The sequence below is a fragment of the Cottoperca gobio genome, chromosome 22, assembly GCF_900634415.1.
Source record: "Cottoperca gobio chromosome 22, fCotGob3.1, whole genome shotgun sequence".
Classification (NCBI taxonomy): domain Eukaryota; kingdom Metazoa; phylum Chordata; class Actinopteri; order Perciformes; family Bovichtidae; genus Cottoperca; species Cottoperca gobio.
Window position 1 is genome coordinate 15,959,023 of NC_041376.1, and position 27,970 is coordinate 15,986,992.

A 27,970-nucleotide genomic window follows, 5' to 3' on the forward strand; every position below is an offset into this window, starting at 1 on the left:
TAGCTGCAGCTGGACAACAAATGCTAATGCATGCATGCCAATTCACTCTCAGCAGCAGACTACCTGAGCCATTTGAATATAGCAGCAGGCAACTGTGGACATAGAAAAGCGCTGCTGGCACACATCCTAGGTGTACATAGCCGCCGGCAGTCTCTGCGAGAGACGAGAGGTGTTTGTTTACTTTAAACCGCTCCATACTGAGGCCTCCGCCATTCACTGCAGTATGATTTGGTGTGCTGGTGTGCATACCGTGATCAGCAAACAGTGCAGTGAGATGCATTCCTTTTGATGTCTGTCTCCTCGCATCTCCCTCCCTCTGTCTCTCCGCTGAGAGCTGCTAGGAGGGGTAAAAGGAGGAGGCAAGCATTCCCGGTTGAATCCAATACATCGGTGCATCCATCCACATGTCAGGGAAGTCATTACCATTGAAAACCTGCAAGACGGCCAGGCTTTGGGGAAGACTACCCACTTTCTATCCCCGTCCTTCCGGAGGAGCATCAGTTGGGATTTGGTGGAGGCCTATGAACTCAAAGCATCAGCTCAGTAGAGACCGTGGCTGGCTCTCATCCTGAGGACAGGAATTTAATGAGATGGGTTACTGTGCCCACGCATGACTGCCATTAGTGAGCACAGAAAGTGTCACATAAACAGTGGGTTAGAGAGTCCACTCTCTAACCCTCTGATGAGGAAAGATGGAGAATCCTTGGTGCACCTATGAACATGGAAATAATGGAACAACACACTGTGGCTACTAAAATATACATTATCTAACAATGATACTGTGGGCTGCATCCAGGAAGGCTAAACCACTGCACCAGCAATGTATGAAATATACACATGATTTCCATTTGACAACAGTAACAGAGCTAATTTAATTACTGCAAAAGTGTTTTTATTCCCGCCCCTACAATTTATCACTTACAATTGACAAACCAATTTATATTAAAAAAAATATTTTAAAAAACTTAATATGACCATGCAATTCCCAGATAATACTGTTATTTTCAAGGATGTGCTCAGTTTTGAGCTACTCTCCTACAGACCTGTATCATGAAATAGATTATTTCAAATGGAAGCTATTCACTACCTACTATAGTAACTGTCAAGTCAAACTGAAGCTGTCAAGTCAAGCTGGAGCTGTCCAGATAGTAATGGGACAAACCGGATGTGACCAATCTGCCTGAGTGTTTCCCATTTAAAAGAACGCCCCTTGGTGTTATGGGAGCGCAGAGAGGATGTGTTCGTGACTACGTCGAAATCCGGAGCAAGGTTGTGCAGGGCCCAAATATCTATCGAGACCAAAGAGGCAGCCGGTAGACGCTGAACTTTTTAGCTTGAGAGACTGTTACCTGCTGGAGATCGCTGCCGCTACTCGTTTGATTGACGCTGGATTCATGTCATGATCGGTAGCGCGCTTGTGTGTGTGTGTGTGTAGCTCGGTGAGCTGATTGTGTACATGTTTGCAGAACGGCTTGTTTAATTTCTTATATCGTTTGTGATTTAAAAACTGACTGCATAATTGTATTTAATTAAAAATGAGTAGTACTTAAAGTTAAAATGCCGTTAGAATTATATATTTACTCAGTAAAATGAAATGCATTTCCTGTTAAAATGATGACAGCAGCTGTGCATGTGTTATGTTCATTTAGTGGGAGTGCATTTGTAAATTAATTTAAGGTTGAAATAGAAATAGTTGGAAATTACAAATGTGTGTATCTTGCTATTTACATTTATTTGAGTTGCCTTGTAATGTGTATTTATCTTTTCTGTTTGTTTCTTAACATTAAACTCGCACAATAAAGAGAACAGTGCCAAATCTTCAGAGGCAACACTTGCCACCTGCTGAGGTGGCCACAATAAACACTATCGGGCCAGACTGGAGTTCTCAGGGAAGTTGTCAAAAGAGGTAAACTGTCACAAAAACACATCGGCAAATGAATGATTGCACTATCACTACACACCATCCAATTAGACACAACAGTTTTACACCGCTCCCAAATGACCTACACACAGCATACTCGGTAGACTCAAACCACACAATAAAGCATGTATTCAAAGTGGTTACCTTGCAAACAAGCACATTAACGGAGCAATATCATACTCATTTTCAGATTCATGCTTGTATTTTGGGTTTTCTAGAACATGCTTTGATGTTAAAAACAACAACAACCCATACTGTCCGTCTGACTACACCTGTATTCAGTGTCTTTCTGAAACGCTCTGTTCAAGCGACTGACCAATGGGAACAGACTGTTTTGCTTAAAGGGACAGTGTTTCCGGGTCTTCCGCACCTGCGCTCTCGTTGCCTTTGCACCGTCATTGCAGCCGGGGAATGACTATACCTGCACAGTAGCGGCAAGTTCTACCTATATGTAGTATAGTTTGGTATCACAACCTCACAGAAGTCCTGACTGCTCCTATTACTTTACACATTCATGTTGTACTTAAAGCATTTCTATTAACATATCTTTACACAACCCGATGGTGCCAGTGGGATATGTGATGCCTTTGTTGTGCTTATTGCACAAGTCTGACCTTTATTGCAGTACAACACTTAAATAACAGCATTAGACATGGTATAGTATTAATGACTATGCTTTTTTCTTTATCCTTTTCTGAAAACAAAAGAATCACACTGGTGGAGCCAAATTAATTGCCCGATGTACCAGGGATGAACGAAAACATTTTTCAACCTTTTTGAAAATGCTTTCGTAATAGAATTGCAGAACCCTAGAAATGCTTTTCATTCCCTGAAAAGTGTCCCCAACCAAGAACGAAGCGGCAAATTGATGTTCTTGACAAAAACAAGCCAACTACTCACTCCTGAGACATTGAAAGTCGCAATAGAAAGCAATGAAATATTATTTTCTTTTGAACAATACTAACATGGATCTAGAAGTGATTGTGCGTTTACGCTCAGAGCCCAACATAATGTGTGGCCAATAAGCATTTTTTCTTTGCGACAGTAAAAACAGGTATTTGTGAAACGTCTCAAAGGTGAAAGCTAATGCATAGATTTTTTGGGGGGGATTTTCCCCCTGGTACACAGCTGAAATGCCCTCCATTGAGGCAAAATGCTGGTTTTGGTCTCCAGTCGTTGTCCCTAGTTGCAAAATAATCTCTCTGGTGGCTATTTTAGAATTTGGAAACATCACCCTCTTCCCATGAGTTCATGAATAAGTCAGCAACATTTTTCTTGGAAGGTATGCTGTATGTTCGAAACATTTACATCACGGAATGTTTTTGTGATTTCCTCTTGCTCCATATGCCCCGTGTTATGACATCGGTGCCAGAGGTGTGATGCTGTTGATGCGATCGAGGGGAAATCTGTGAAAAGCCGGTGGCCTAACTTTTCCATCGCTTCGCTGAACAAGCCACGGCCTCCACACTATGTCTAAATGCATGCAACAGGGAATTGCTTTTGCTGACATGTAAACAGGTTTTAGAGCCATTAAGAGAGATTTGACCTTAGAAAAACTAAATGTCATTGGGGAACGTTAAGTGCTCCAGGCACGGCAGAGGTCACCACCGGCTATATGGCAGAAATAAATTATCTGTAAGGCTCAAAAGCACTTTACTGTGCATTGCTGAACTCAAAAGAAAAGATACATAAGATAACATAACATTATACAACGTTTTCAATGATATAAAGAGATGTGAACAAAATCAGCTCAACAAATCCAAAGGGGAATGTCTGAGCAATTTGTAAAGACTACGTACAGGGCATCTGTAAAATGTCATCTGGGTAAGCATAAACAACACCTGGCTAACAAACTCCTCTCAACAAAATCGAAAACCAAAGCCATGCATTTTCATTTTCTTCAAACCAACACAAGCACAAGCAGACTAATAGTTTACCGGCACATGTAACCAAAGGACCAAACTTAGGCTATGATCAAAACAAACACACCCTGAACTAAGTACCAAATGCCCAAAAGTACACTTCCACAAAGTCTTAGATACATCACTCTCTACTAACTGGTTGGTGGAAAACAACGACTAACCCGCCCCTTCTGAACAGAAATCAGTTAATCCTTACTTTTTTGTCTTTTTAAGGGGGGGAGGGTAAGGGAAGATAGCAGTTCAACAGTATATGCCTCATAGAACTGTATAACTCATCTGAAAGCTGTGAACCTGAAGATTAATTTGAGATGCAGCTCAGATCGTTTTTCTAGTAATAAATCTGTAAACATTGTGTTTTCGTTAGGTGCCTATTTCAATGTTGAAACTTTAGACTGTATAAGGGCTTAGAACTTTATGATCAAAGTATATAATGACCATTATCATGTATCAAATTGTTTTGGTTTGATACTATTTGTTACAGAGATTTAGAATTTATTTTTAAAAATGTTGAAAAATCCCTCCAGAATACCACGTTAAGACACCAAGACCTTGATGAACAACATAAACATTTTCATTTTGGAATCAACAACTTTTGACATTCGGAGATTTCTGCAATAATTACATTTTTCAGTGATTGGATGGTGAGTTCTGGAAACTGTTTAGAAAAACCTCTTATTGTCAAGATAACTAGCAAAGCAAACTTTTTTATATATAACTAATAAATACCACATTTATGCTGCATGTTGCCAATCACAATCACAATCACATTGACAATAGAGTAGGCATGTCTATAAAGGGGAGACCCATGGGTACCCATAAAATCCGTTTAACTTGAGGTGAGAGGTCAAGAGTCTCCTGTGAATATTCCCATGCCAGATTTTCTTTAGCCGCCGTTAGTCCGATGGATGCCTTAGGTTCTTTAGTTTTATATGAAACCAGTCTCTTCACTGTATCTTTAAGCCCAAGCCTACAGCTTCTTAAAGACAGTAATGTTGGCTGTGATCACTGGCCGTACGAACACAATGTCAGGCTGAATGAATGAACTCAGACAAATGGCAATTCAGTCTCTGATCAAGCCTAGTGGACCCTGCCAGTGCTAATTACAACTAGCATACGTATAGCAATGTGCTTATACAATAAGAAAGCATTGAATCGCTTTCAAAGAATCAGTGTCAAATATGGTATGTTTCAAGATGATCAACTCACTTGTTCCACTGAAGCAGCTTTTACAGGATGTGGTACTTAAGTCAGGAGTTACTTGATTACAGGGTTCAAAAGTAGGTGAGACTGCAAAATGGACACTGATAGTGCCGAGAAGGATCACTAAACTCTTTTCACCTGCACTTCACAAGGAGGTGGAGGAGGATGAATAGCTGGAAGTGATGTTATCCTGAGCTTCAGGCCATCGGTATGACTTTTCTGCTACAGGGAAAGCTGATGTTGCTGCACACTTCCACACAAAAATAAAACAGAAGATGCATGTTAGTATTGCTACTTAGTTCGGTAGAGATGACGAGTTGTATTATTTAACATCAATTGCTGTTGCTAAGTCATTTATGATATAAAAGCAGCTGTCCTGTTTTGAACTGTTGGACAGCATCTTTTAGCACATGGTCTATGAATATTAATTTTGGAGGTACATTCACGCAATGAATACTTGCGAAAGAGGCAATGTTTGAAGTCAATCCAGCAACACACCAGGGAGCTGGAACACATGACTCTTCAAACAAAGAGCACGGTAGAGATTATAATATATCTTCTACTTTGTAAACTGTTCACATCTATAGTTATTTCTTTATCCTATTTGGATGAACTTGAAACGAATGTTAAGTAAACACAAATTCATTCGTTTATTCCTCTGGGAGACGGGAGGAGAAGAGTGGAGGAGATGGGTAGGCGCATTAACATTGCAAATCTCTGTGTGGATTCTCTTATGATCTGCATGCACGTCTCGCTCTACATTCACAATGCATTCTTAAATAAATAAACAAACGTGTAAGGCTTAAGCTGCCTGCAAGACAGTCATGAATATTTGATTCAATCACCTTTTAAAATGCAGATAGCCATGACCTTTGACCTTGACTTTGTGTAGAGGAGCAAGGGAAGCAGTGATTTACTTTACCCTGATGTGCTGCAGGCTTATGATGTGATATGGTTTACTATGTACAGTAGTTCACAAAAGCTTACATAGCAAGGTCACATGCAGATGCCTTTATCCTCAGGAAGACAGAGCCAGAATGCTGCTATACTTCAAATGACTGGATCGACATAACAAAGAGACTGGCTTGATTCTGCTTTGTGATGCCATCCTGCTTGGCCAACACCCACTGCAGAGCACATAGTTTCTGTTGAAGTCTCCACAAAACCTTTCACTGCATTGATTCTTTCAATATTCAACAAAAAAACATTTGACTTTCACTAGAAGTGGGGCTCGCCTGCCAAGCACACCAGCACAAAGATGATCTCCAGCATATTCCATTGCTCATTATGCTGCATAGACACAGTAAGAATGGTAGAAATATGTCTGTACTTGTGCTTTGAATTTTATTTTATGTTGTAAAACAATTCATAACATTTTTACTTACGCAAAACAAGCCTGGAGTCTAATTTGGAGCTTCTAGAAATTACTACTTTCACAATCACACACAGCAAAGTGTTACACATGTCTTTGTGTAGAGTTTAATTAAATGTTAGTTTTTATTACTAAAAGTTGTATTTGTATTGTGTAAACTAAGTGTTATAATGATAAGATTTAGCTTTTAACTCCAATTGATGTCAATGGGTAAACTCCACCAATATAGAACACACATCAAATATAATCACAGAACCTCCATCTGCTTTGCTAAAGGTCAGCATTATTACATTTTGATGAAGATGTTCATCTTTATCTTGCTTAGTGTGATTTATAAAGCCAGTGCTGTATCTCACCCAATATGATACAATCATGTCGACTGATTTATTTTAGTATTTCCTGTATTAATTATGCTAAAGCTCTAAATGTATGTTGTAAGATGTTGAAGTTCTACAGAGTGATAACCAAACACTCATGCCAATGACTGCGCTGATCCTGTACATGCCTTGAATTTCTTTATTTTTTTTTACAATTTGGTGTAACTGCATAAACCACAACTTAATCAGACCACAACAAAATAACACAAATACGTATTCTTCCTCTTGAGCCTTGACACACAGCTCTGCACTGAGGCAGAGATGAAACAATTCCAACCTCTGTCACCCATATCCACAATCTCTATGCAGATGGTGAAGAAAGAAGAAAAGAGCACTTTTACCTCTCCATCATCTCCTCTTGTGTTTATAGTATTCCTTTTCATTGCTTATGCATTAAACCAGAATAAAAGGAATATTTTGGGGGTTTCCTATGACAGTAGTTAGTACTATTATGGAACATGCTGAGTGGGAGCAAAACAACATTGCATAATTGATTACCACTAATAGATGCAGGCATGGCTATACATTATTCAAATTAATACTTATTACTGTCTCTACCTTCCTACGGTAAATAAAACAGGAGAGAGGGGGACGAGAACAAAACTGCTCGTGTTTCCATTTGTTGTTCAGCAATTTTATGTGGAAGGATGGGGCTCCAGTTTCCTTATTATTTTCACCCTTTTGCTGTCTCCTGCTATGACCTCCTAATTCCCCCTCCCCTCTGCCGCCTCTCCCAGTTCAACCTGGTTACCCCTCCTGAGCTCCTCCAACTGATCAGCTCCTCCAAACCCACAACCTGCTCCCTTGACCCTCTTCCAACTCCACTACTGAAGTCCTGCCTCCCTGTCCTCTGCCCCTACCTCACTCACCTCTTCAACTCCTCGCTGTCCCATGGAACCGTCCCATCTGCCTTCAAAACAGCGGCAATCACCCCAATCCTCAAAAAACCCAGTCTGGATCCTTCCTCTCTCAACAACTACTGCCCAATCTCAAACGTCCCTTTCCTGTCAAAAACATTGGAATGCATTGTTACCAAACAACTCCATTCCCACCTCCATGCCAATCACCTTTTTGAACCCCTCCAGTCTGATTTTCGCCCCCTCCACAGCACAGAAACGGCATTACTCAAGGTCCTCAACGACCTCCTCACCTCTGCTGATACCGGTTCACTCAACATCCTAATCCTTCTTGACCTGAGTGCAGCCTTTGATACCGTGAGCCATAACATCCTGCTCTCCAGACTCAAGGACATCGGTATCGAGGGTACTGAACTCAGGTGGATCCAGTCCTACCTGTCCGACAGATCCCACTTCATTTCCCATCACAACCACTCCTCTGCCACAGCGCCAGTCACCCAAGGCGTCCCCCAAGGTTCAGTACTCGGCCCCCTCCTCTTCACAATCTACATCCTCCCTCTCGGTCAGATACTCCGCCACTTCAACCTGGACTTCCACTACTATGCCGACGACACTCAGATCTACCTCAGCACCAAATCTCCCCATAACCCACCCCTCTCCCACATCGAATCATGTCTCACAGACATAAAAAAACTGGATGCAACACAACTTCCTCAAACTTAACAGCAGCAACGCTGAACTCCTCATCGGCTCCAAATCCACACTCGGCAAAACCTATAACCTGACACTCACCATTGACGGCACCACTGTTTCCCCCTCTCCTCAGGCACGCATCCTTGGCGTGATCTTCGACCCCACCCTCTCCCTTGAGCCCCATATCCGCCATATTGTCAAAACTTCCTTTTTCCACCTCTGCAATATTGCAAAAATCAGACCGTCTCTCACCCGCCCAGCAGCTGAAAGACTGATTCACAAAGCCCTCCACCACCTAGCCCCCTCCTATCTCACTGACCTCATCTCCTTCTACCAACTCCCACGGTCCCTCAGATCCACCTCAGCTGGTCTCCTTTCCACCCCCAAATCCAAGCTGCGCAGCTTTGGAGACAGAGCCTTCTCCAGGGCAGCACCCAGGCTCTGGAACTCCCTCCCCCAAGACATCCGTGACTCTCAGTCCCTCTCCATATTTCAGTCCCACCTCAAGACGCACCTCTTCTCATCATCATTTGCTAGCCCCCTGTTAACCGTATTATTATTATTATTATTATTATTATTATTATTATCATTATTATTATTATTATTATTATTTTTATTTATTTATTTTCCGTTTTCTCTTTCCCTTTCTTCCCTCGTCTTAACCCCTCCCCTACTTCCCCTACTATTGTAAAGCGGCTTTGAGGTCTCGAAAAGCGCTATATAAATTCAATTTATTCTTATTATAATTATGACAGAGCCAGATTCAGTGTCTAATTCCTACTCCTGAGAAAAAATGGATGGTTGAACCAGAGGGGCCTGTACAATAAATATGTCCAGGGAATGGGTCGCACATGAGTACAACAGGAAATGGCAAAGGTGTTAATAAGGTAATAGCCATAAGGAGAAGAGTAAACAGACGCAGTACAGTGGATGTTGCTTAATAAAACTCCTTTAATGTGTCCTATTAGGCTTCATTCACAAATATGTAAATGAGGCAAAATGTGAAACATTATTACTTTGCGCACGCAAAAATGACCGTCACCGGCCATTTTTTTGTATTCCACTGTGCGTATGTTAGTGAATGAGAATCATTCTAAATTGACATGTGCATACCTGCTATCAGCATATTGCCACGCCCCATTTCTCTATACAAGGGAATATATTTTTCGAGGCTAAATGTGTATCATGGAGAAAGCGGTGAAGTTGCTGTGAGAGGGAAGCATGGCTCCTAAATCAAAATAATAATAATAATTTCACGACTGAACATTGGCTACATATGCGCAATTTAATAGCAGTAGATATTGGACGGAGTAGCTGATCATTATAGGCCAAAAAACAAACATTTGTAACGTTTTAATATGTGCTCAAATAATCCATGAACTAGGACTGGGCCACTCAGTTTTTATACAGTTGAATATTTTATTAATGACAGTAATTGATGAGGATGAAAGGGCTTCAATTGCGTAGTTATTTTTATACATTTGACCAATAAACAGTTTTTAATATTGTTGTCTAATAAAGCCTTGTTTAATTATTGCAGTTTTAATATGTTATACCTTCAGTTTAAAGGTCTGTGTTTACATTTTCTAAGAATGCCGGGCCTTAATCATCTGTGAGTACACATGGTCTGAGGCAATTTAAAATGTGTTTGCAGAGTACGAACAAATTCAGGTAAGAAAATATTGGTGAATCGCGGATTGGTGCGTAAAACTATGAATGAGGCCCAACATTGTTGTCCATATGGCTTTAAAGCTGTGTTAACAAAACAATTAAAGCTAGGCTTCTCTGCTGTCAGGAGGCTAAATGACACTGTCATTTCTGTATACAGGCTTTACCTAATCCATCTTTAAATCCTGTCATTTCTTTTGTACTACCTCTTCTATTAGTATTTTCAGAGAAGAAGAAATCAAAAACATTGTGGCACACATTGAATTATTAGACGGTATCATGGCTCCAACCCATATTTTATCTTTGAAATTAGAGGTCATTGATAAAATGAATAGTCGAAGCATAAGAGAAAATCTTGAGAACAAATTGAGATGTTATTTATTTGACAGCAGAGCAGGTCTCAGAGCGGCTCATGGGCCATTTATGGTTGAATGGCTGCATCTATTACATCTATCCTTCCTCAGTGCTTTTTCAACAATGCATTTTGAGAAACATGAAAAATTGTCAGAAACCTTGCTGCTACACATCTACAACATCGTCCGAGGCATGTACACTTCTGTTGTGGCCAATAGACAACAGGCATTAAAATTCAGCTGGTTCTAGCTGACTGAAAGTACAGAGGGAAAAGAGAGGTCAGCAGTTTGACTTTAGATTTGTCTCTGTCTTTTTTTTATCCTCAGATGTTATAACAGTGTGGGACGTAATTTGTATTGCCAGCAACTTATTCAAGTCCCTCAAGATGTGTGTTTGTCCCTGGAAGGAAGGCAGCAGATGAACAGCAGCACAAGAAGTGCAAAACCCCATTCCTCAAATGGTTGACATTTTATTCACCAGCTCTACATCAGAGCCGGAAAATATATATATATATACACCACCAATTACAATATATAGTTTCAGTTTGAAAGCACCTCATGCATCCTTTTATTTTGTTTAGTTTTGGATTAATTCACTAGCACAAACTCACATATTTTCCATTGAACAAATGGCAGTGTCTATGAAACAAAAATATTTTCCTTGCTATGTTGCCGTTATTGGGATCATCCATGTGTTCAAAAGGGCTATCTTTGCAGTTCAAACAAAGGGACAAAGGGAGATGGACATTTAAAATGCAGTTTGAATATTTGAACATTGTCTAAAGTCAAGTAAACTGTCAGTGCCTTACATTTGGGGTTATATGTTTCACAGAGCATAACAACAGTAGTTTGTAAACTGTAGATAGGGGATTTGTACGAGTTGACCAAGAGAAACATACATTTTTACATTTAACTGAGGGAAAAAACATTGCCGAGAACCCAAACCCCTCTGAAAGGTCTCTATAATATGTCATTTTAAGAGGATATTGAGCTGGGCAACATAGGTCCCTGGGAACATAGATATGCTCCGGTCTTTCCATGAACTCACTCTTCCAAAGTCCTTGATCACATTTTAGTCATTTGCAGCAGACAGCTCATCAACCTTTTAAAGCCTCTTTTTACAGTCTGCTGCATCAAGTAATGTATACAGCCCATATTGTGCTCCAGGTAACTGAAGAGGCTTCCCTATCATCAGTAATCCTCGGATCAATTCACTATGGGGCTAGAGTCAGAGAGAGAAAGAGAGGGATGATGGCATGGAAATAGAGGCAACATTTCTTCCCATAGGATTAACATTCATTAGAGTGCTCAGCTCTTCAGTAGGCTACATATCAACTGCATTTTAAACAGAATCTTGCCAAAAGCCATAGTTGCCCCTGGTTTGTAATAGGGATTTATTTTCAATATTCTCCCCAATAGTTTAGGATTAGTCCCAGAGAACCATACTATTTCCTCTCTCCAATTACCGTCTCATTACACACACTTTTCATGACCTCTGCAGTTGAACCAGATTAATCAGCCTCACTCAGGTCAGTGGTACCAGGTGGTTGCGCTTGTATTATAGTAATGGCGACCTTCCTAGGCTGAGGAAACCTCTGTCAGCTAAAACAGTGCCAATTCCTATTTAGATGGCGGCCACACTTAGTACAAAGTCAATACATGTCCTTTGAATTAACATTATGCCTGCTATAAAAGGCTTTTAATCATTGGTTGAGCCTTAGATCCTAACAATCTATCCACACACCCATCACACCTTTTTAAATTGGTCGTGAGGTTTGAGATGCCACAGACTTTGGAACTGTTAGCTCTTAAAGCTAGTGTTAATACGAAGGTTGACTGCGCCCCTGTTTGACGTCAGTAACCATGTTGCTTTCTTACGTTAATAATGATGTTTTTGGTTCCACTAGCATAGCTTATGCTACCTTTGCTGAATGTTCATGCACACTGTCAAACAGCACACACTCAAAAAGCTGTGTTGATTTAAAAACTGCGATTTAACATGTGTATTTCTTATAATGTAAAGATATCTGCTAGCAGAGGCTTTTCTTTCAGCTGGGGAACTTTGTGATGGTTGATTCTAGAATGGATGGATGGATGGTCCAGAGGCTCGCCCATTTCTGCGCATGTGCTTCCTATCCCTTGACCAATAGTCCCTCAGGACCATCCGTTCTAACATTTACACTTTGTAATTGGGGAACGTAACTAGCTAGCAGGAGAAGGGTCACAAACACACATTAATGATGACACAAAAATGAGGAATTACCTGGAAAGCCTACCTTTCGACAGCTCTTTGATTTTCAACGGCCAACATTACGATTATCACAGATTACACTTTGTTAATGTGGAATTGATACTGTGTTAGCAGTTAACACCTAGCATAAAGCACTGTTAACTGGTTCATTAATCTGGTGGATTTACAGTAGCTATATGTCCCATCACAGTCTTCACTGCTCTGAATCAGTTCAAACATGTCATGTCCAGTGTTATATTTATTACTCTTCTGTGTTTGTGTCTTTCAAAAGTCCCCTGCAGAGGATCCCTTGTGCCAATCAACCAGCGAGACAGACAACTTGAAACATGCTCAGTACTTTTATGAGGCGAGATGGCCAATGACCTTCACGCCTGGTGGGGAAAGTCAAGCTGGTAAAGACCATCAAAGTAGAAAAGCATGATCACCTGTGTGTACGTGTGTGAGTGTGTAGGGTGTTTGGCCAGGTCTTGGCTAAAATGCCCCCTGATTGTGTTTCACAATCACTATGTGTCACTTTCTCAGTCAAAAAATAAATTCTGACCTGTCACTCAAGGGAAGATCATGCCTCTACCTTTGGTACGGTGTAGTGTCAACATTTGCCTTGCATTCTGTGTGAAGGACATGCAATTTTAATGACATGATTCAAACATCAATCTGCAGACTGGCAACAAAACTACATATACGAAAAGTCTGCTTTCATATTTTCTTATCTGTTAAGTGAAAATGGATATTTGAGTCACTACAGCTATATTTAGTCTGACTGAACATAAGCCCGCTGGTTTTATGTAGAATGCTCACATAATGTGCGTCTCTCCAGCTGATTATTTCACTGTTGATTTAAAGCCATTCTCTGAATTCAAAAATCATCAGCAATCTTCTTTTTTATGCCTATGCATTGCCAGTTTGACGAATCAATTCTGAACGCTGATTGTCGCATGAAGTCGGAATGTAGATGTAGATACAAAAATCTTGTCCCGTTGCTTTTTCAAGTTCAGAATGTTTCTTGCCTCACAGCAGCTCCATTTGCAACATCAACAAAGAAAACCATACAAGACAAGAAATTCAGTCATAACACTACAATCACAAAATACACATTTATAGAGATTAATGGGATTTAGGTACACATTTGAGCACAATTTAGATCATTAGGTAAGTGTTTATGTAATATCAGTCACATATGAAGCATGTCCTCCTATTTTGAATATGGAGGTTTTGTCTGTTGCTGATTAAGCATGTATCAGCACTTGGTCTAAATATTGTTTCAGAGGTTTATACACACTGCCACGCTAAGTGTCTGTAAGAAACACTGGTGCACACAAACACAATGGGAGTATTGCCGGGAGTGGGAGGACTGTGTCAGTAATGACATAAAACAGCCAAAACACTGCCCGGTGTGGCCTGAGCGATAAAGCCTCTTCAAAATGCCAGATTGCTTACTGTGCCCACACTAATCCCCATCCTAATCACTCAATATTAACTGACAGAGAGAGCCAGACTGAGGCGTCGTGTGTCTCTATAATCATGTGAAAAGAGTTTAGTATGCTTTGAGAATGTGTCAAGTTTCCCCTATTTTGTAGATGGAACTCTGAGTCCTCCAGCCAATTTCTTTTTTTTTTAGCACTCCGTTGAGTTGTATTCCAGCAGTATGAAATATTTCATTTACAGGGTACTTTCTGTTGGCTCACAGTATTGAGGCAGCATATGGTGCTAAACTGATTAAACCCTGTCAATGCAGTCATTTCTCAAAACTGTACAATTTTCACCTCTACCCAATTTAACACTATCATATGTGGTTGAAATGTTTGTAGAATTTCTGTCCTTAAAATGTGTCATTGGTTTTGCAGAAGCAAATACAGAAACAAGAAAACTACTGCCATAAATGGGAAGAAATACTAACTGACTGACTGACTGACTCTCTTAAGTGAGGCAAGACTGATGGGAACAAAAAAAACTGTCCTATCAAAAAAAACGGCAGCATTCGTCGTACACAACATATACTTACGTTCCAGTAAAAACCTAGGAGCGACAGTGGGAAGTGTGTCTCTTGTCCATCCTGAGCAAAATAAGAGAATAGTGTGACATTGTTATGGCATTAGAGGCGTCAGGGAGGATGAGTCAGAGAACCGAACCTCTTGGGACTTGGGAGACAACTGTTCGCTTCTAGATCCCTACCCCCAAGGTCAACTTCTGTTTCTATTGACCATGAACGAGCTGATTTAAGTCATTGTGTGCTGACTTTTCAGTGTGTTAATGGTTAAAGCATACCAATGTTGGTTGAAGGAGTTTTCAGTTTGTTTTATGTATCGTTTTTCGAAGTGTCAAGGGTCTATCTTTCCATTTATGTTTCTTTTAACCACGATCACGATCGTGCGCCAGCCTTCACAAAGTAGTTAATTAAACCTAATGAAGTAATTTTGTCCTGCTGATTGGGACATCAGATTAGCAAAGCAGCAAGTTCAATGATAAAAATGGTTGCTTGCCATTGCCCTTTCAGAGAACACATAATTATTTCCTGATATGACATCAGCAGGATGACATCTTTTGTCAAAGCTTTCCAAAACCAAGGTTTACAAATAAGCATTAGGGACACAATACACATTTATTAGTTTGAAGAAGCACATGGTTTGGGTCAAAATGACAACTTTGTTAAGATTAGGAAATGATTGTGGCTCCGGTGTAAAATTAACCAACGTTGAAACCGGAAGCCAATAGCTGCCTCCCGTGTAAATGTATGGCTTTCTTTGGAGTGACTTAAGATTTTATAATTCCATACTGTTGCCTCTTTTGCTTCTGGACAAGAGTCAAACATATTGTGTTATTTCATTTTGAGGATTTGTTGGATCGAACCTTATTTGGTGTTTGCTCCCCCAAGACTCAGCAACCAAGATCTATACAGTATAGTAACCTTATTAGGCAAGGCGCATGTCGGCATAACATATGACATAACTTCACAAAACTTTGTATTGATTATCATAGTGGCCAGGAGATGACCTCCTGACCTTCCCTCTAGTGCCTCAACAGGGCAAAACATTGTAAATGTAGCTTCTAAGGACATAAAACTATTTTAATATAAGTTAATCATTTGCACCTGTGAGGACGTCCTTTACATTTGTAGCTTAATTTACGCTGTAAGAATAGCAAATTCATCAGAATATTGTTGATTTTCATGAGGTTTAATGAACGCTCCAGGGCTAATTGGACTTCAAGGGTTTTTTCTTCATTGAAAAAGACAAAAAGTAGTGAATTTGGTTTCTATCAGTGGTCATTTCAAGGTTATTTGAGCCCAGGTGTTCATGACATTGGCAGCAAACAAAATAAGGTTATTTAGAAGTGCATGAGGCTATGGTACAGTTATTTTGCATGTGCCATCCATAGCTGAGTTTAGTCAGAAGACAATGTCATTGATCATCAGTCTCCTTAGTGAAAAGGAGAGTGTGGCTGTGTGCAGCACAATGGGTAGCTGTAGGTGCTGAAGGAGAGTTCACATTCTACTGGTGTCACTCGTGTTAAAAATATAAGCTGCAGACGTGGTGACATTTGAAACTCGACACAAAGACACTTTATGATTCTGTGTTTATGCAGTCTTGCAACCTCAGGTCTCAGCTCAGTAAGCTGACTGACAGCACTGCACAACGAAGCAAGGCTTTCATTACAGTGCCGCAGCTTCCAATCCAAAAGACTTCTCCAACCCCACTTGTGTGTGTCCTTGACACTCAAACCAAAAATGAAATGCCATCAGTCATGTCTAAGTGTTGTGATTACTCTGTCATTGTTGCTGTTTGGGCTTTAGTTTCAGAGCTGACACAAATATTGTGCAATAATTTTACACATCATAGCTGCAGATTAGTTACTGCACATTAATTTTCATGGTGGTTTATGAATGATAATTACTTGGCGTATCAGGCTCATAAAGGCATGCAAATGAGCAGAGTTCATAAGAGGCATTAGAAATATGTTACCCAATTATGGCATTGTGCTTGGCTATGCCAATGATACGGATACAGAATTTGGATGCACTACCCTGTTGCCTGTTTTCAAACTGGTCAGAATTAGGACCCAAATTATGTCTGTAAAATAGATTGTGGGTGTATAATGAGCATGGTGGAAAGACAGCAGCAAGCCAAAAGGATAACATAGTTGTACTACTTATTGTGTGTGTGTGTGTGTGTGTGTCTGTGTGTATATCAACTGTACATATAATGTTGTGCAACATGAGACGAAATGAAGTAATGTATATTAAGTATGAACAAATCCATGACTGATTTGAATGAGATATGACAAAGTAATCATTATGTAAAATATATGACTTAAAGCTGTGGAAGGCAGCATTTTTTGCCGTCATTGGGAAAAGATTACATGTTAACATTTCAGGATATTCTAATTCATGTGGTCTGAGAGAAAATCAAAAATTCATTGCTTTGTTTTCTGGCTTTTGTAAATCTAGTCATTGAATCAGCATTTCACCATCTGAAGAGTCTCTCGCCATGCTGATTCAATGGTGGAGTTGCTATTCCAGGATTGGCAACAACTGCCTACAATGCAAAGCAACCCAAAAAAAGGAAGACAGACTTATCACCACTAAACAAAAGCAGATTAGGTTGCAAAATAAGTACACATATTATAAATAATAAAATATGTATAATCAATCACAACGGTTGCACTGGACTTTTTAAGTGATATTTAACTGTCATTTTAGCGAAAGTTTTATGTTTTAAGGTCCTTTGATCTTGTAACATTAGTATCATTATCTATTTGAGCGAGTTGATACCCAATACTTAAATTTAAAAATGTATCCATTTGCCGTTACTGCTGGGTCGAAGGGCGCCATTTCTCGTCGGAAAAAAACTTCTCTGGGCGCGCAATGTATCTTGGGATACCTGAGGCCATGAAGGATACATCAGATGTATCCTCCAAATCCGGCAAAAGAAGGCCGCATTGTCGGCTGCATTTGAAGGAGTTGCCGAAATGGGACACCCCTGTCGCGGCCGCTGCGACGTAATCAGTCTACAAATGCAGCCTCCGAAGGGTGCAGCCCCTGAATTGAGACACAGCTATAGTGTACATATTGTAAATAAATGCACACATTGGGGTTTTGCTTGATCTTCTGCCTCTGCCTCCTTGCTTATGGTCTGGACAGCTCTTGGTCAATCTAACAAAGAGGCCGATTAATATTGTTTCATGAAGAAACGTGTCACCACATTTATATCCAATCAAACACTATTTATACATTTAACACATTACAAATACTAATCACTTAAATGCTTGCTATCTAATTTGTTAAAGTACATCTCAAGTGATTACTGCTTTACTGCAATGAAGTATACTCGAAAAGAGTTAATTACATGTTTTGATCACATCATGTAAACTGAGATTTAAAACACACTTGGGTTCTTTTTGAGGCATCTAGGTTGTGTGTTCATGTAAACTGTTTACATCAGTTGACGTGACAAGTTGTAATTAACAGACACCTTATGTCATGATTTAAATATTATCAAGAAAAGTCTTTATTGTAACTGCTGATGAAAATCTGTAGTAAATAGCTGCTTCCAAAATGAATAAATCATCTGTATGCGTACTCCATGCCATGACATTCATTTTTCATAGTAAAACAAGTGTGTCAAATAAGACACTCAAACACTTCCATTCTTCCAAAATCAGATTTTTGCAGTGAATAAATTATACGCAGGCCATAAAATCAGGGTATATATACGTATATACTAAGTATAGGAATACTGTATAATATGTATACAGGAAGTACTGTAGAATAAAACTGCAAAATACACAGAGAATAAGATAAATATGATGATGCCATGGCTACAGAAAATGCTTGTGTTATTTGTGCACATAGTTAAAAGCTTTTCACTGAGAATCAACTGTTGAAGTTTGATGAATTCCATTAAGTGTTTGTTTGAACCAGATTAAAAGGACAGATTGGACCTTTACAGTAATAGGTATTTCACATTAACATTTTCAAATTCAGTAAAACAGATGCAATTTGAGATTAAATCACAAAACATCCAGGAGGCACAGGAGCATCAACTGGGGATTAGCTCAAATCAGACCTGCCAACAAACCCTGACGCAGATGATTTGTTGCAAATATGAGTGGAAACAAAGCAGTTTGCCACATGTAGACTCTGCACAGCGGCTCCTCTGGCCATTAAATCATATAATTTAAGTCAATACGTTTAAAATTCAGCAGGGATTTCCACCCAGAGCTGTTTACAAGGTTGTTCAGATGTAAGCTAAGGAAAGAAAAGAGACGGCTATAATTGCCTGAGACCAAAACCTTTTCAGGGAAGAGTTAAACTATGATTGGATGGGTTTGACTAAAGCAACAACAACCATAGCTTCTTTTAACCTTTATTTACCCAACAGAGCTACACAGAGAGCAATGACTTATTTTACAGCAGGGGTGCCACAGTTGGCCCGTGGTCCATTTTCAATTGGCCTGCAGCAAATTCTAAAAGTATAATGGAATATGGCCCAGATAAAAACTTGCGCTTGAATGTATTGTACTTCTTAGTTCTAACACAGAAACACAGTTTTGACTTGTCAGCTAACTTAAAACATCAAGTGTCAGATAAAGCTTGTGCTTTAGATTTTTACTCGATTGCATGTGATGAGAGCACAGATGCGACAGACACCGCACAGCTGTTCATTGTTTTTGCGGGGAGTTGACGATAACTTTTGCGTTACGGAAGAACTGCTTGGTCTTAGGAGTCTCAAGGGCACAACATAGTTCGAGCACGAAGACTTAACCACAGAGAATTTCAAGCTTTCCTGTCTGATGTCGATGCTGAATACGGGGACGCACTCCACCTTTCTGATGTGCGCTGGCTGAGTTGCGGCTCTGTGCTGGAGCGGTTTTGTTCCTTGAGATCAGAAATCGATCTGTTTTTAAAGGGAAGGACCGACCTCTTCATGAGCTGAGTGAGCCTCCATGTTTGGCAGACCTGTTTAGTTGATCTTACAGGTCATCTCAACACTGAACAAGAGCCTACTGCGCACATGAAAGCATTCTGTGTGAAGCTCCGTCTCTTTGTAATGCGCACTTCCCCACTCAAATATGTGAGCCAACATTTTCTGTTAACTCTGAACAAAAGCAGATTGAGAACCAAAATGAGCGACAGCATCTCTGTGATGTCCTTCGCATCTCAAACAATAAACGTACTCCTGACCTGCAGCATCCTTCAGTCCACAGCATCACTGCTCCCACTGAGTGCACCGCTGTTCCCATTATAGGAGAGTTAAAACATATATTACACAGTATTCATGTTAATAAGCTCAATTTTTCAATACATTCAGTCAATTAAAGTTGATAACATTTTCTAACTAATTAGTTGATGTGTTAACAAGCCCAATAACTTATTTGTTTAACAAGCTTGAGATATATCCATCCCCTTTTCCTCTCACCCCCCCCTGATTTTTATTTAGGCAATATACCTCAAAAGGATGAGTGGCCCAGTCCTTCGTATATTGTTCTGTATGTGGCCCTCAGTGAAAAAGGTTTGGACACCCGTGTTTTACAGGAACACTCTGCTCATTCTCACAGTTACACACCTGGAAGCTGCCCAGTATAACCACAGCCTGATCTGTAAGCCACTGAGCAGCGCCACTCAAGTGGTTGTGAGTTAAGGGCCTTGCTCAAGGGCACTTAATCTCACCTCAGCGGTAATAAGGAACGGATAAGCGGTGATCTTTCACTAGTCCTACCCATATATATATCCTACCGAGCTGAAGCATTGACCTTCCAGTTGTAAACTAGCTTCCCATGATAGATTTCTTCAGTCAATAAAGTAGCTTTGGCGTTTCCCCGGTCGGAGAAACAATTGGGCCAATCAGAGCTTTGTATTCAGTTTTTAAAATGATGTCACTGGAAACATCCAGACAAGCACATAAACAGCCACAGAAATGACAACAAGCGTGGATGAGATCAACACAGATTCACAAGCTGTTGTAAAATCAATAACAGGAATAACTACTATGGTTTGTTACCACTCGGGTCTTGTTTTTATAGATTGGGCCATCAGTTCTCTCAGAATAATAGCTAATATGTTGGAACACGATAACGTTGCTTAAAAGTGAATTCAACAGGACAAGGAACACAAGCAGCCGGACGATGCTGCAAGTTAATCTGACAGAGATACCACATTTGGAAGTACAAGAAATATATTTTTCGAGTATGCGCCCATTGACCAAATTTCACAGGAATGAACAAGGTGTGGAATCCAGTTATCATTAATACATCTACTGTAAACTGCGATGGATGCCCACAGCAAACAACTTGTATTGTAATTGTACTGTTCACCTTTATTTTGTCTTTCCAAGACCTTTTAATAACCTAGGAGTTAGCTTGCAACCTTTTTACCCAGAATTAGGATATTCCTAAAAAACAATATATAGACAATATGAATCCCTCTCATGCTTTATCTATGACCCAGACGTATTTGGTGCTGTCTGTATCTGCAGAGCCTTCTGTCTATATTTTTTCTTTTCTTTTCCTTTTGCCATGTTCAGGACGTTTCTTGGAATTTCTCCGTCCCTCGCTCTGCCTCCAGCTGTCATTCCTCAAGCCTCTTCTTCCCTAGGACTGTTTGTTTGTTGTTTATCAACCTACATTCTTTTGCCTTAACCCAAGATTGAAACCTCAAAGAGAGAAGATTATTAAAAAAAATTGTGATCATCGATTTGCGAAGACACTGATTTCCGCTTCTTGTACTTCTGACACTGCTGCAACTGCGATTAGACCTCCATGCAGAATTTAGAAATAACTTTTACTTGACTGCTGATAAATTCTCAAATTGACCATCATAATGTTATACTGAAAAATATGTACAACTTAATAGTTCTAAAATATTAAGAGATGGACTAATTAAATCGAACAACACGAATCTACTCAGATTGGAGTCTGTATTCTGATATCAATGTATTATCTTGCATCTATAGATGCCCAGCCCATATATAAAAGTTATAGCATAACATGAATGGAATACTCTGTATGCCTTCATACTTGACATGCATCATTAAAGCGATCTCATATAGTATGTGTGTATTAACTTGCCTAATTTGTTCACCAAAGCGTGAACTGCTCCATCCTCCAAGACCGCGCCCATCTTGGTGAAATGCCATGTTTTTCGGGAGCCCTCGCTACAAATAAGATGCCCATTAGCTTTGCTAAACTTGCTGGTTAGTGTTGTTAGAGGGGCCAACCTTTAATGTTGTGATTACAAACCACAATGGACAAATTCCTTCTCATTGTACCTTTAAACTGACATATTTATTTGATAAAGAAGACGGATACAAAACTTGCCACTCCAAAACAGACAATAGCTGTCATACACACAATATCAGACTGCATAATGTAGTGCAATGAAATGGCAATTCAGTCATATTATGAGGGTGTAAAGTCCCTGGAAGATTGCACTATAGGGATGTGTAGTGATGTAAAGCTTTACTACCATTCAGACTTCATAACAATACAGTCCATTGTGGCTTGGTATTGACTGAAATATGGACTTCATGCACAGACTGTGGCCAGTATATTTGAAAGATTTTGTATACGTTACAAATTGAGCTAAAACACAAACTCACTCCATTGGTTGCTAACTATGCTAAGGATGATCATTGAATTATATGTCCTTCAACATGAAGGAAAAGTATTTAAATCTAAAAACACACTCTAATACAGCAGCTATACATTGTTGCATTAGGACTTATTTAGTGAATGTCAGTCCTGAAACATTGTCCATCACTGACAATAGTATACAATTATGGTAAAAAATATAGGGCTGCAGTTATCTGTCAAGATAATTGTCACAGCGCACAACTCACATATATTGATTCCCACATGGGAATTTTGACTAAACGTTCCCCATTGTACAAATTAATTCTTGCCTCACGTCACTCTGTGACAGAATCATCTCATTTAACCAGAGTTATTGCTCTCATTAGAGAAGACACTCACTTCCCATGTTTATCTGCCCTACTGCTGACCACAGGTTAATGAATAATAATAAATAATAACACACTAATGATTATGCTTGGAGGGATTAGCATGAGAGCTACTCGGTCAAAGAGGAACACAACACCCAAGGGCGACAGAGACGGTGGGAACTGGGAAGGCATTATCCTCCTTTATCTTCAGGATCACCAAGGGTCCTTCACCCAATTGGATTATTCTGAAGACATTATACACAATTGATTGGTACTCTGTTGAGTGAGTACAGCCTTGTGGACGTGTGTGTATGACAAGACTATTACCTTACAGATTGGCAGTGGGCAGTGTTTTTGAGGATCATCATAAATGCATTGGAGCATTCTCCCTCTTTCAAGGCTGCATTGTTGAGCTGTGAAATGTTTTAAAAAGGTATCAAAAAAGGGGTGTGTGGTTGTACCTCACAAAGCCCAGCGCACTAGTTTTCTAGCAATTTTTCACTATTCTGTAATACCCTTGATAAAACTCGCCAAAGCAGATGTGTGATGAGAGGACGAAAAATTGAATACGTGTGGAAAAATAGATATTTCCCCATAGTCTTTGACATGATGGAAAAATGCATGCAACCATAACATTAACTCCTGGTGATAACACAAAATGCCTTGCCCACAGAGGGAGAGTAAGTTTATTGAATGTGCTGCCAATAGAATGAAAAAGGATGAAATGAATTGCAAAAAAGACGCTGACATCTGTCCTGGCAGTAAAAGCGACCACTGATTCAGCTTTCACTAAACAAGAAAGCTTCCCTTTTACACACACTTACACACACTTACACACTACACACACTCACACACTTACACACTCACCAGCTGTTGGCATTGACTATTCAATCCATCGATGCAAGCGTCTGGCCCTCAGCCCATATTAGGGCCTCGTCTGTCCTGTCTCTGCAGAGGCTAATTTTCCAGAAATTGCACCACCCACTGTTTCCAGAAGACATGGGCATACATTGAGGACAATTACCCTGCTCCAACAATGACTTACTGTAGCAAAAAATACATTTTGACAATGATTATTTTAAGCAGGTGAACCAGATGCCTCAGTCTTCCATCCATAAAATAATCTAAAGGCCAATTACAGTAATATACCCTAAACAAGAGATGGTAGTCTCTTAGTTTAGTCGGAAAACAGGATTACTACTTTATGATACTTGGTGAAAGGGTCAAGGACGAACACAAATTTGGAGCAGATTCGAATCACTTGACAGATACACAAATTACTTTTCACTTTCATTAACATTTGCGAGATAGAGCATTTGGCCCTGGCGGAGGTCTGCACTTAAAGTTGATCCGAGACTCAACTCTAAAATTAAACAGACTGAGAGACGCATTTAAAGAGTTTAAAGTGTGGTTCCTTTTTTTAAAGCCTTTCATAAACAAAAAACACAAGAGCAATAATGTAAAGAGTGGAGTAGAATTATTCCTCATTTTCAAACAGTCAGCCCGTTTGTTAGCCCGCACAAAGGTTCACGGCTTTCACACTAAAGAAATCGTAATAATAAACGCCCTCGATTTTATTTTAGTGAAACCAAATCTTTTTTTGGTGTGAAAGTATCTTAAGGCCTCATTACAAAGTTATTTTAAAGCAGGTCAGTTGCAAACTTAATTAGCTAATACAATGAAATCTGCTAGTGACAGTTGTCTACTCAGACGGCATAATCGAAGATCACTAGCTAGAATTTTGAGTTGCACATCTCCCACTATTACCATTGTAAACATTATTAGCAAAGTATCCCAGTACTTTGACAGTTCAAATGAGTACAGTTTCACATTGCAGGCAAGTTGTTCTTGTTTCCACTGCGTATAACGGAGCACACAGCTGCACACACTCTTTAGAATTGTTGCTTTCTCACAGATGACATGTGCTGGACTCCCATATCTGCCAACTGCTGGACTCAGCAGCTCAATTGGAAATTGCAATTGATCTCAATTGATTATGTAAATTATATTGATATTCATAAGCTTCCTCATAAACATGGAAGTTTTTGATGTGACAGCGGTAAGGAAGGTTTGTTCAGTAAACCACATTCCTTCGCCATATATACGTTTTTCAGTATTGTTTGGAGGGGACATCAGTACATTATTCAGTGCCTGTGTGTTCATATCTACCAGTGACTAACCTCTTCGGTAGAGTGCCAAGCTCCCACTATGACAGGAAAAGCCACTGTATTTTTTGGCTGTTGATACAAAATCGAATTTCCTGATTATTTTTTGGGGAAAAAACACGCTGTGCTAGTGTTGACAGATGCCTGTATGTATATATCAAAGGTTGCCAGTATTGAGTGCTGCAGGGATGACGCACATTTGTAGGCCAACCCGGAAGTTAGCATCATGCTGGTTGCCTCGACAACAAGTTAATTGGATTGTTTCAGTGGGATTTGGATTATTGCAGAAAATAAACTCAGTGGCAAACAAACACCACTTTTTTATTTTTGAAGCGTAAATACAAGCAGCAGAAGTAAAAAGCTAAAGTTAGGCTTCAAACAAGCTACACCATGGTCTCACAACTATTACGTCACCATCACTGAGTAGATGGGTTTCCCCATGTTCGGTGTTATGACGTTTGATGTCCTCTACAACCTCTGCAGGCTCATTTAGCAATTTGTTAGCAATCGCCTTTTTTAAGAAACGTAAAAGCCTTCAAATTCACAAGTGGCAAATGTTTTTTGTCGAAGAACAGAAAGTTAAAATCTCTCTAGCTTGTGTTAACCACGTACCTTATTTCAGGTATCAAAGCAAAGACCTATTCAAAAAACCCATTGACTTAAAAATGATAACTGATATCCGTGTTTTAGGACTTATTCCTGCAGCACTCTATTGTAGAAATCTTGCTGTGCAATCCACAATACAGTTAAAATAAGATTTGACATCCTGTTGACTTTATCTTTGTATTTATATTATTTTTATTCTATTTTATTCTGTTTAACTATTGTGTACTCGCCAATTTACTTCATATGTTCTTTTGCTGTAACAAGGTAAATGTCCCCATTGTGGGACTAATAAAGGATTTCTGATTCTGATAATGCAGAAACAGTGCCCCTGAAAAAGGTACAACTCTCTGATTCCACATCTTGTTAAGCACTGTGATAGTGTTTGACAGAGGTCAGTAAAGGTGATTGGCTATAGAGCTATGTAACTTCCAGTCTCCGCCATTGTACAGCACATAAGAAGATTATATCCATCTATCCATGTCCAGATTTACTTATTCTGTCATCTCAGTTGTGGATTATCCTGATCTACTTAGGGAAAATGGGATTTCAGTTACTGTACACTTCAAGTTGCTGGAACATGCAAAATGTCATTTTTGCTACGCTGCTATAATGAATTATGTGGCGCTGAAACGTCCCGTGCCGACTCAGGAGATTTTGTTGAAGCAAACGAAAAGAACTTGCTTCTCTGATTTTGAAGAGGTGTGATTATGTTTAAGACCATCAGACAGATTGCTTAATATTTTTGGCAAACGCACACTGTTTCTTGAAATCTCAAACCTTCTTTCCAGGACTAAGATAAATGATACATTTAAAGATTTCAGTTTGACATTTGGCCCTTTCAAATAGCAAACAGCTCCCAGTTTTCCTGACATTTTCATGCCCCACCTGCTGCACTTGGGGACAGAAATGAATAAGGAGAATTACCTTAGAGACTACTTCTTCCTTTCCCTCTAACATCTAGGATCTGCAATCCCTCCAACATCTGCTTTATCCAGCTCCCTATAGTATGAACCATGTCTCCTACTAATTATAACATCTTGAGGAAGTAAAGCCAATAATGAGAAAAGCAGGTGTGTAGAGCTGGAGGGCCTTGCTAACCAGGATTTCAGGCGCAACACAAGCAAATTAATTCACCTTGTAATTGGGCGACAAAGGAAGTGCACAGAGGAAGTTTGGGCATTAAATAAAATCCCATGTGGAATTCCTTGGTGCATGTTTAACAAACCTCAGGGCTGGAATACTTGATTTTAAATGGAAGGAGGTACCATTATAGTTTTCTGTGGAGTTCTTACTTTCTCAATTTTCCTAGACTAAACTTTTATGTAAACATCAAGCTTTCATTGTTTGAATATGTTGGAGTCGGTCCTGGTCAGGATGTCAAATAATAGCCAAATTTATTGTTCCCGTTTGCAATTGTCTTCATGTGTTTTAATAACTCAAAAGAAGGGTCCACAGCCATGATAGCAGCTCTGTGAGACTGTACTCAGTCACAGTACTGCTTTGAGCTAAATGCTAATGTCTGCACACTGACATGTTCAGTGATATTCTACCATCATGTATTGTTCACCATGTTAGCATGCTAACATTAACTAATTAATAGTAATCAACAAGTACAGCTGAGACTGATTGGAAGTTGTGCAGGTATTTGCTCATAAACAAATGTATTGGACCAAAGATTGAGATATTTTCATCTGATGGCACTAGATGAAAAGTCATATGATCACAGTGCAGTTAAAAAGAGGACCCAAGCTCAGTACACACAACAGGCAGGTTGCAAACAAAAAGCAATCTTCAATAAACAAATCTGAATTCAACACACTGGTACAAAACGAAACTGAGGGAGCAAGCTATGGTAACAAAAAATAGGACAAACCAGGATGGCACACCAGGCTCAACGCAGGGATAGACACAGAAAGATCAACCGCACCAGGAAACATAGCCGACAACCCGACAGGGAACAATGGGACACACAGATATAAAGGGACAATAATCACAAGAATAGGACACAGCTGGAGGAGGCAGGCAAAGACACAGATGCAACAGGGTGATGAGACACAGGAGGATCAAATCAGGGCGGGGCAAATAAATCACAAAAGGCGTGAAAGTGCACAAATAACAGGAAATAAAATGAGACAGGACACACGTTGAGTGTTCTTTACAAAGTAAAACAGGAAACAGAACACCTAAAAGCCAGAATCATGAAAATTAGAATTAATCCCAAAGGGGAACATGAATGTCTAAACTAAATTTCAGAACTACAAATGTCAACCTTATGGTGGCACTAGAGGTAAAGTCAGAGGATCCCCAAAGTAATTTTCTCTGGGTACCATGTCATATACAACATTTTATGGCAACCAAAGATGAGATATTGACAATGCCATCTTTAGAGCCTGCTGCTAGCGTGGCTAAACACAAAACATATGCTACATAAATAAAGCAGATGTTGAACCGAATGTGAAAAAGATCCAGACAAATTGAGTCTGCTCTTCATTAGAGCAGTCTGCACTAAACATTACTCACTCAGTTGCTCGTGTTGATGCTTGATCTTTATTGCGTTGCATGCTAATTTACTGCTCCAAGTGTTTCCCTAAACATGGATCTATAATATTTCTTGGAGAATTTCCTCAATTAGTATTGGCATATACAGACT

General features: G+C 39.7%; 1 long non-coding RNA gene across 2 annotated transcripts; it reads left to right on the plus strand.

Moving 5' to 3' along the window:
- The first annotated feature begins 1,189 nt into the window (after nt 1-1,189).
- On the plus strand, nt 1,190-21,493 carry LOC115027606 (uncharacterized). Of its 2 annotated transcripts, none has more exons than XR_003834390.1 (4): nt 1,190-1,313; nt 1,803-1,906; nt 12,886-13,006; nt 21,134-21,493. It is a non-coding gene; the product is annotated as an uncharacterized LOC115027606 (long non-coding RNA). The 2 variants fall into 2 exon arrangements; XR_003834389.1 differs by lacking the exon at nt 21,134-21,493 and adding an exon at nt 17,059-17,224.
- Nucleotides 21,494-27,970: the final 6,477 nt, after the last annotated feature.